This window comes from Ammospiza caudacuta, chromosome 5 (genome assembly GCF_027887145.1).
Source record: "Ammospiza caudacuta isolate bAmmCau1 chromosome 5, bAmmCau1.pri, whole genome shotgun sequence".
Lineage (NCBI taxonomy): Eukaryota > Metazoa > Chordata > Aves > Passeriformes > Passerellidae > Ammospiza > Ammospiza caudacuta.
Genome location: NC_080597.1, coordinates 660,850 through 671,609, shown reverse-complemented (window position 1 = coordinate 671,609; position 10,760 = coordinate 660,850).

Genomic DNA, 10,760 nt, shown 5'->3' with positions numbered 1-10,760 from the left:
CAGGCTCCCGCTGTCCCCTCTGAAGCCCCGCTGTCCCCTCAGGCGCCCGCCCGGCCCCTCAGGATCCCGCTGTCCCCTCTGAAGCCCCGCTGTCCCCTCAGGCGCCCGCCCGGCCCCTCAGGGTCCCGCTGTCCCCTCTGAAGCCCCGCTGTCCCCTCAGGCGCCCGCCCGGCCCCTCAGGGTCCCGCTGTCCCCTCTGAAGCCCCGCTGTCCCCTCAGGCGCCCGCCCGGCCCCTCAGGGTCCCGCTGTCCCCTCTGAAGCCCCGCTGTCCCTTCCAGGGTCCTGCCCGTCCCCTCCAGGGTCCCGCTGTCCCCTCAGGCACCCTGCCCAGGAGGGGATTTACCGATTTTACCCGGGACTCCTGCGGGACAGCGGCCGTGAAGGAATGCGGGCAGCTCCCGGCTGACCCTCGCTGGCTCGGAGTTACCTGCTGCGGTTCATTTTTAAATTCTTTAATTTGGTCCCGGCTTTTGGAAGCCCTCACCGCGCCTCCCCTCAGGGCGCGCACCTGCTCAGCGCCTTGATCCGCTCTTCCTACACAGCAGCTACCTTCTCTCTCTTTTTTTTTTCCCCCCCTCACTTATTTCATGCTGGAAATCTTGTTGCCTTGAAGTTATTTTCGGCGGAAAAAAAAAAAAAATGAAAGTCCTCAGATTACACCATAGCTTGTGTGGTGGAAAAAAGCGGGGGGGGAAATCCCATTTTTTTTTAGAAACATTTTAATGCTGCCCCTAATAGTCCTACGAGTACCTGCCTCCTTTCACATTCTGTGATTTTCCCGCAGAGGAAGCGCCGACCAAGAAGTTCTTCTGTAAGTACAACTGAATTGAGCAGGACGAAGACACAAAAACTATGTAAGAGTAATGGTCGGGCTCTGAAGAGCCCTGAGGAGCTGTTACTCTGAAACAGACCCAGGTCAGCAAATCTTTGATCTTTGTATTCTTTTCCATCTAAACTTTGATTCAGACCAGGTATTTAAAATCTTCAGAGCCAGGAATCTGCCTGGGAGAGCTCAATAAATAAATTTTCTTTATGATGTATTTTAAATTAAAATATAATGTTTATGGGTTTATGTTATTAGTGTAAATATGTTATTCTACATTTATAGGATTTTTCTATCGAGGATTGAAGGGGAAAGAACATCAGGATCTGAATAAAATTTCAAATCCCATAAAATTTGACCCATTTCTTCCACTAGCCCATTTCACTTTTTCTTCTTTGAAAGTAAGGATATTTTGAAATTTCAATGCTTTGAAAAATAGCTTTGTTTTAACACATTCACCTTCATATACTCCTTAGCCCTATAAGTCAATATTGCCATAGAGGCATGATATCACTCTACTACATCAAACATATGATTCATAGTGGCCTCTGCTTCTGCTTAGGCAGTTTGGTAGATGATAAACTAAGATTTATTTATAGATTAGGTCCAAAGAGATATTTTGTTGAAATAAAAAGGTTGAATGCTCCAGCTTCCAAATGTTAATTTCAACAAGAGCTGGTCTAAACAGAGATTCAATCTTGCTAATGCTGAGAATAATAAATACACCCACCAGAAGGTTTCAGTTATTAACTCTGAGAAGCCTTGTGAATTTACCCAAGTCTGATTAGATTTCCATAAGTTGTTTGTGAGTGTGTTTTTAACAGAAAAGGGGGAAGCTGGAGTTCTGGTGCTTAGATTGCTCAGGAATGATCAGAGCTAACTCCTGCATGCTAACTATTTACAAAGGATGTGAAAGAACTTTGAACATTTAGGCAGCGGCACTCTCATCTTTCTTGTCATGTTATAAAGATATATCCTTTTGGCTTGTCCTCATGGTGCATTGGGAAATCTTAATTCCTGGGGTTTTATTAAAAAAATTTCTATTTTTCCTACTTCCTGTTATTTTAATCAATAAAAGTTACAGTTAGCTACTCACCTGGTTTCCTTCCCTTTTAACCTTTTGTTTCCCACAAATATTTGCTGTGTCCAGATCAAACCCCAAAGAAATGTGTTTTCTCTTCGTGCTTGGTACGTTTGCAGGTACAACCCACCAAACCAAACGCATTCCAAGAGTGGCAGAGATGTTCACTACAAGGAACTGGAGAAAACAGGACGTTTGCTTCTCTCCCAGGCCTGTGCCCTACCAGTCTGACCTGCTTATCCTCCTTGCCTTTTCGGCTATTCAGGAACCAGGTTGTGCCGTTTAATTTATTCCTACACTTTTCACCTTGCCTTTATGTCAGTGCTGGACGTTTATAAATACTTAAAAAAAAAAAAAAGGCATAAAGAGCAACATCAGGATGAGAACCAGTTTTAACTTCCCAGGTGCAGTTCACCTCTGCTTTCCAGAGCCAGTAATTCAGTACTTGCTTCAGGCCTCACTGCATAAAAGTGACCAGAAATAGGACCCCTTCTAGCCATAAGTAATTTTAACAGCATTTTGCAGAGCAGTGTTTCAGAATGCTTTATGTTGTCCCAATCTCACGAGTGAAAAACTGAGTCACCAAAAGGTTTAAATGTGCCATCAGACCAGACAGTGGGCTTGGACATAATTTTCTGATTTCCAGTCCTGTCCTTTGATCCCAGGATTTCTTCAGTGCATTCAAGCATATAATTTGTGTTCATTGTCCCACGTGTATTACTTGTGTCAGGATGAATCACATCTCTGTACACATGGTACAAAACTGTAAGTCAGCTCTTACATATTTATTTATTTATTATATTTTTGAAGTGCCTGGTGGCCTAGCATCCATCCAGCAGCATTCAACAGCATCCTAGCAACAACTCTTGCCACACAAAGTTGATCATTCTGTCATATTTATTGTGTTCCATAAACAGATTTTGTTTCAGTCTCGGGGAAGATGAGCTTGAAATAGTTTACTTTATAAAATCTTGACAATTTAAAAATTTCTTAAAGCTGCATACTGTTAGGTATGTTGTTGAAATGGTAGAAAGTCCTCTCTGGTGCAAGTTGCTTGACACAATAATAGGTTATAGCTTTTTCAAGTGTACTTTGAAAGCCATATGAGACAGAGTAAAAAGCCTCAAGGCTCGTTGCAGTTTCACAGCTGGATTTTCCAGCAGGCTCCCGAGTGTCACTCATGTGGCAGGTTCCACAGATAACCCAGCTCCTGACCACCTGAGCCCATTCCAGCATGGCAGTGGTGTGGGGCACAAGGTACTGTGCTCACAGGGGACAGGGTTCCAGCTGCCTGCCCAGGGTTTCACTGGGAATCTCAGGAGTTCTGCAGGAAGGTACTGTGCTCACAGGGGAGAGGGTTCCAGCTGCCTGCCCAGGGTTTCACTGGGAATCTCAGGAGTTCTGCAGGAAGGTACTGTGCTCACAGGGGACAGGGTTCCAGCTGCCTGCTCGGGGTTTCACTGGGAATCTCAGGAGTTCTGCAGGAAGGTACTGTGCTCACAGGGGAGAGGGTTCCAGCTGCCTGCTCGGGGTTTCACTGGGAATCTCAGGAGTTCTGCAGGAAGGTACTGTGCTCACAGGGGACAGGGTTCCAGCTGCCTGCTCGGGGTTTCACTGGGAATCTCGGGAGTTCTGCAGGAAGGTACTGTGCTCACAGGGGAGAGGGTTCCAGCTGCCTGCTCGGGGTTTCACTGGGAATCTCAGGAGTTCTGCAGGAAGGTACTGTGCTCACAGGGGAGAGGGTTCCAGCTGCCTGCCCAGGGTTTCACTGGGAATCTCAGGAGTTCTGCAGGAAGGTACTGTGCTCACAGGGGACAGGGTTCCAGCTGCCTGCTCGGGGTTTCACTGGGAATCTCGGGAGTTCTGCAGGAAGCCTGGACATCTGTGAATGTCCTTGGTTACCTGCAGGGCCTCTCCAGGTGAGTTCCCTCTGTGCTGTCCCTGCTCATGAGCTGGGTGTGAGCAGTGACCCAGTCACACCCTGCTGGACACCTCAGCAACCTCAACAAGCCCCTGCCCCAGGCCTGCCAATTCAGCTTAACAGTGAGAGACAGACCTGATAAAACCTGCCCAGCTCACAGGAACAGAGACATGCTTGCACTGAAGCAGCTGCTAAATCCAAACAAGCAGCTGAAAAAGGAATTCTGCAGTTCCTCCATTTTCTCCATGCTGTAGGTTTGTTAGGGCTGTTTATAAAACAATATAGCCATGGCGTTAAAAGAAAGAAGAAAATAAAAATCTTCATTTTAGTTACACTACTCAAAAAATACCTGTACCAAAAAATAGGGATTAAACAAAGCAACACAAAGTCATAATTAAGGCCAGTGCCTGTATTCATTTTAGCAGATAAGGCTGTATTTGAAAAGCAGTTACAAGCTGACTGATCCTTGACTAACTTGAACTCTACATGTGTCCAATGATTTACCCTATGCTGGTGTTTTTCTCAAGGGCAACAAGTACACATCTTGCATAAGTGCCCCAAAGAGTCTACTTCAGCACATTTAAAATCTCTTGCATTCAAGAATAAATTCTCCTGCAACAATACAGGAGGAGGCTTTTGAATGGCTTTTGTACTTTTTAGAAATTTATGCTTTTCTAACATTTTATTGACTAATCAAACATTCTCCTACAATGAAAAATTACAAACATCAGCAATTTAAAACACTGTCTGTGAAAAGAACAATATCAACTATGCATTTAAATGTCATGCAAGCTGTAAAAGAAGCCTAGAATACTTTTTCCTCTTTCTAAGGTACTACCAGAATGTCATTGTGTATTCTCCAGTGAAATCTCTAATCAATTTTACAGTATAAAGGGGGGCAGGGGGGAGATGGCTGAACTAAATTAAAACAATTAAAAACTGTGTAGGGAATTATCTTGAGGGACTGAGAGCATGGTTATCACACATAAATGATTGCCACTCTACATTCAGCCTGAGTCAGAGAAAGGAGAGAGAAACCTCATGGGCTGGGAGCTGGCTGGGGGCAGATCTCAGGTGCTGGGGACCAGAGTCTGTAGCTCGGTGTCCCCAAGGCCCAGCCTTGCTCAAGCCACTCCCCAGGGACCTGCCTGGGTGACCATCAGCACCTCTGCTGGTCAAGGGGGCTTCTCCTCCTGTCCTCAGCCTTGCTGAGGCCACCTCTGGGGGGCTGTGACCAGTTGTGGGCTCCCCAGGACAAGGAAGGCTGGAAATGCTTGAGACAGCCCAGGGGAGGGCTGTGCAGAGCACTGGGAGCTCCAAAAGGGGCTGGGAGAGCTGGGTCTGTCCAGCCTGGAGAAGGGATGGCTCAGGGGAGACCCCAACAACACCTCTCAAGGACAGAACTGGTGCTCTGGGGCAGTGGCACAAACACACACAGGAAATCTGTGCTTTGGAGGTGACAGGGCACTGGACAGGCTGCCCAGAGAGACCGTGGGGTGTCCTTACCTGGAGATACTCAAAACTCACCTGGACTCGATCCTGTACAACCTGCTCCAGCTGAGGAGAGAGGTGGGACCGGAGGATCTCCAGAGGTGCCTTCCAACCCCAACCATTTTGTGGTTCTGTGAAAGGCAAAGAAAGGTGCCAAAGAGGGGAGATGAGGGACAGAAGGGAAAGAGCAGGAAATTGCTGCAATTCTGTGTTAATGAGAGAAGAAATTGCTAAACTGGTTTATGTGTGTTCCTCACAAAACACCATTCCCAGCAATTTTCTTGGTAGTTTCAAGGAGTCAAGGACTAAAAAACCAGCAATGATGCAAAAGGTGCACTGTGTTCTTGTGCTTATGACCAGCTCCTTTCCATGAAATGGACAGATGACCAGGAGGACTCTGGCCAACACCACAACACCCTTTCCATGAGCATTCCAGCTGGTGTGCTGAGGCCCATGTGTCCAATCTGGATGCTCTTTGGTGCCCCTGTGTGCACCTTCTCTCCAGGTCTCATTCCCACCTTGTCCAAATCCCATTTCCTACAGAATTAAGGTTAATGTGACCAGATTTTGTGTCTGCCCTCCATTACTGATTCAAGAAGGAGCTACTTTAGAATTTTACCAGGTCATTAAATACCAAGGATAGTTTTAAATCCTATCTTTGGGAATTACTGAACAGGCAGAGCCTACAACCTGTAGGTCATCATCTCAGGCTGCTTTTGAAAGGCCTACAGATTATTATTATTGTTTCCAGGATTATTTCATTATTCACCTTAAAGATTTTATTTACCTCAAGGCATTGGTTCTCAGGGGGCTGGCAAAAGGAGTATCGTGGGCACAAGAGAAGAACAGCTCAGAACAGCCTGATATTTAATCATAGGTTGGAAATATCTTTTACAGACTTGTCTGTTTGCAACTGTCACTAATCATAGACAATTACTAAATTAGTCAGCTTCATTTATATTTTTCTTAAGGGAGATCTTGGAACATTAGTTACATTACATTTCAGGTTTAAGGATAATAAAGCTATGTATTCCTCTTGGGAAAGTAAAACAATATTATGATTAAAAAATAAATAAAATATAACAAAATTATTGCAACTATACCAAAGGTAAAGGGCTCAACTTTGCCCAATTCTCTTCTTCCCTTCCACAGGGCTCCAGAGCTCTACAGCCACAGGAAGCACTGCTGGGGAGGAGAATTGCTTCCCTGGCTCCTGCAGCTTGGACACCAGCATGAGGCAATCAGGAGGGTAATCAAGGAGAAATGCATACAGGAATTGCCACGAGAACATTGTGTCTTACTGGGAGTTCCCAGCGCTACTGAAATTCAGAGTCTATGTTTTCTCAAAACAGCTTGAAAGAGAGCTGAAGTCTCAGGCAGTGTAAGCAAACACAGAATCTTTACTGGCTTTCCTAGATTCTGCTTCTTGCTCCTCTTCCCTTAAAATATTTTGGATCGAGTAGCAGATCCAGCTGTGCAGTCTGCACTTGAGGATGTGGAACACTAGCAAGGTTTGTGGCTTTGTGAATCCACCGAGCTTTTAACATGTGAAAGGCAAGGAATATTCATTCCAGCTCCCCCCCGGGCACCAGGGGTGTGGAGCCTGCCTCTGATTCTTTCTGGCTCCTGGAATTTTGCATTTCTGTGTCAGCTGGGCCTCCCTGCCTGCACTCCCTGAAGGCTGAGCACAGAAAATCTTGTGCAAGCAGCTGGAGCTGCAGCATTTTGCTTCTGTGTGATCCGTGTGTCTATGGCTTCGGTGTCGTTCTGATAGCTCCATTTTTATCTAGATCTGAAGTTCCTCAGTCAGGAGAGTTTTTGTTTGGAAGATACAGATTTCCCTGGTATTTGTTACAATTGGCTGTATTTCGAGTATGTCAGGCGCTTAGTCAGCTGTTCCTGCAACTGAGACTTGTTTTTCTTCTTTTTATCCCTTTCATGCAGTGGAAAAAGTTTCCTGCTGCTCTCCCTACTGATATTTGATATCCTATCTCCAACTGATGCACATATTTAACTTTTAAAGAACAGCATGTCAGCTAGCTCTGCTAAATAAGGCTCTTTCTGGTTTTGAATTGTTTCGTTTTCTTTTGTTGTTTTGTGGTTTTTGTTTTCACTGAAAGATTATTTTGGAGGTATTATTTCTCAGAGGAATTACTTTTTCTAATCCATCTCCCTCTTCTTAGCAACACTAATTTTTAAAAATCAGTTGCTCATGCTTTGTAGCAATTTAATCTTTGTATTTATTTAATCTTCAGCATTAAAGGAATGCTTACAGGGAGCAAAGCAGCCAGTCAGCAGCTTTCTTGAATGTCTGCTACAAGTCATTATAATGCAAAAAAGTAGGGAACTTGAGAGATTTGTTTTAGTTTCTCTAGAAGTGTTTTACATTCTAACAGCATTCCTGATAATCATCTTTCCTCCTCTTTTTCTTTTTTTTTTTTTTTACAGGAAATAATCTTTCTGGCCCCCACCAGCAACAGCTTACAGTGGGAAGCCACAGTGGGAAGCCATTAATACATAGTTATTGATGTTGTTATCAAAATGTATTACTAAGAGAAAGGCTCAAAGCTGTCCACTGATCTGTCCACTTTTTACCATGACTGTGACAAAAAAGCTTCCAAAGCATTCAGTGAACACTGACCTCCCTGCTTACCTTGACACATAATTTTTCCCACTGTCTTTGGGCACAGGAAGCTCCAAGTGAAAACCCCCAGGTACACAAAGGCAGGAGTGCTGAAGGAATGTTGGAAGGGTAGATGGACTGATGCTGTCCTCTGATGGATTCATTGCCCAGGTTCATGTGTTTATATAAAACCTGCAATGCTGTTCATAGCCCCTCATCGCAGTGGAACTGGTGAGAGAGCAGCTCTGGGACAAGCACTTCCAGTTCAGTAAATCTTTGCCTTCCTTTGCTTTGCCAAGTTGCACAAAGTCATTGGTTCAAGGTCAGTTTCTGTGTGCTTCGTAAAGTGTCCCCAAACCAGCTCTGACACAGCCTCAGTCAGATCTTTCTTACAGAGCAGCACCACAGTGTGATTGATGAAGGAAGTAGAACAAACCCAAATATCTGAACCTTCAGAAGCTACTTGAAGGAAAAAAGAAAAAAAAAAAAAAAAAAAAAAAAACAAACCACAAAACCAAACATACAAAAAATTCACCTTTAAAATCTCCTTGATGAATTTCAGGTCACAGCCCATTGGTGGCTCACTTTGTGCCAGTCAGGGTTTTACATTTCCTCCACCAAGAAGGAAAACCTTTCCAACACCAAAGTTGATGCCAAAACCTAAACCTCTGGCCAAAGCTATTTTCGCTACAATAACATCTCCTTTGCTTACTCTTTTGTACAGCAACTCCTTAACTGCTTCCAGAAATATTCTGGGCATTTGCTTCTCTCTGGTGTATTTTAATTTGCCCTTTTTATCTCTGTGTTGTTTTTCAGCATTCTTTCCTCAGTTAGCTGTTCACATTTGATCCTCATAATTCCCTGGATGTTTTCATAAAAAAAAAAAAAAAAAAAAAAGAAAAGAAATAACAAAAAAAGAAAAGTGAAAAAAGAATTCTTCTCTTGGACAGAAAAGATCACAAATAAGAGGTTTTACCTGGTCAAAAGAGCATTGGAGAATCACAGAGTAGCGCAGAGTAGAACACAAATACAAGACAAAGCACTTTTGATGCAGTCGCTGAAACTATAACCAAGATCAGAAAAAGGTAAGAAAATTAAATGTAATTAGTACAAGGTTTGGGGGTTTTGAACACTTTATTGGGAAACACAACCTTAATGGGGCAGGGGCATGGCAGAAAAGCTGCATGGTGGAGAGCTTAGGCTTGGGTTGGGGAAGCAGCTGAAACAGCGCGGCAGCAGCAATGGAGAAGCCGTGTCTGTGACCCTCCTCTCCAAAAGCCCAAAGGTGATCCCAGCTGGACACGAGGAAAAGCTGCTCCGTGGGAGCACAGGGTGAGGGAAAGCACTACAGGCACTTAAAAAAATAAGATATTTCCACAGGTATAGTCTATGGAAACCTTTTCCAAAAACCAGTCATTACTTCTGTGGCCCTTATCAGCAAAACAGGGAATTCATGCAATAAAATCTATGTGAAAAGAATTTAGAACAAGTTAAAGAAAGGCATTTTTGAAGCTGAAATTGGCATATAGAAAAAAGTGCTTCAGGCACTTTAGGTAAATTTTGTGGCTGAATAATTTTAGAGCTGATGGTTATACATGCAGTTATTGCACGTACCAAGTTTAGGATAATTAAGATAAGGGTGATTAAAAGTCATTCTCATATAGTATAAATTAAATTGTCAAAACTCAGGAGGTAGTATTTTCCTCCAAAGTTTTTTATTGCACACTGTATATTTTTAGGGAATATTAAAATATGTTCACCTGTTTCTGGAAGCCTCTGCCTCTTGGCTACAGCTGGTAATAGCAGAGTGGGTCACTGATATCATCTGGCATTGGATTACTTTTGGTGTCTGTGGTGCAAACACACCTCTGCAGGAATTTGCAGTGACACCATATATTGCACTGTGGATATATTCTAAAGTATGCTAAAATACCCACGTAGCCATCTTCAGCACATTTGAAATTTCCTGGTTTGGTGTTGTGTAAGCTCTGGAAGCTTTCCTCCATTGAGCATTCAGAGCAAGTGCTGTGAGCATTGGCGTGGAGATCTGAGGGAAGCAGAGTGCTGCCACCAGCCCTTTCTGCTGCCTTAATGAGCTCCCAGCCCTGCAGAGGGACAATTCCCTGAGCTTCCCATGCCCAGGCACGGCTGGCACCGGCTGCTGCTGGTGTGTGCAGCTCACACAGAGCAGGCTCCATTGCTGCACCTCTGTGCCCGTGATTGCACTGCCCCTGGGCCCTGCTCTGCTCTATGGACCTGTCTGCCTCACTGAGGTGGCAAACGGGCACAGGGAATCCCAGGTGTGCTACTGTGGTACCCTTGGCAAACAGGGAAAATCCCAGCAGTGCTACTGTGGTACCCTTGGCAAACAGGGAATCCCAGGTGTGCTACTGTGGTACCCTTGGCAAACAGGGAATCCCCGGTGTGCTAATGTGGTACCCTTGGCAAACAGGGAAAATCCCAGGGGTGCTAATGTGGTACCCTGGGCAAACAGGGAATCCCAGGTGTGCTACTGTGGTACCCTTGGCAAACAGGGAATCCCAGGTGTGCTACTGTGGTACCCTTGGCAAACAGGGAATCCCCGGTGTGCTAATGTGGTACCCTTGGCAAACAGGGAAAATCCCAGGGGTGCTAATGTGGTACCCTGGGCAAACAGGGAATCCCAGGTGTGCTAATGTGGTACCCTTGGCAAACAGGGAATCCCAGGTGTGCTACTGTGGTACCCTGGGCAAACAGGGAATCCCCGGTGTGCTAATGTGGTACCCTTGGCAAACAGGGAAAATCCCAGGTGTGCTACTGTGGTACCCTGGGCAAACAGGG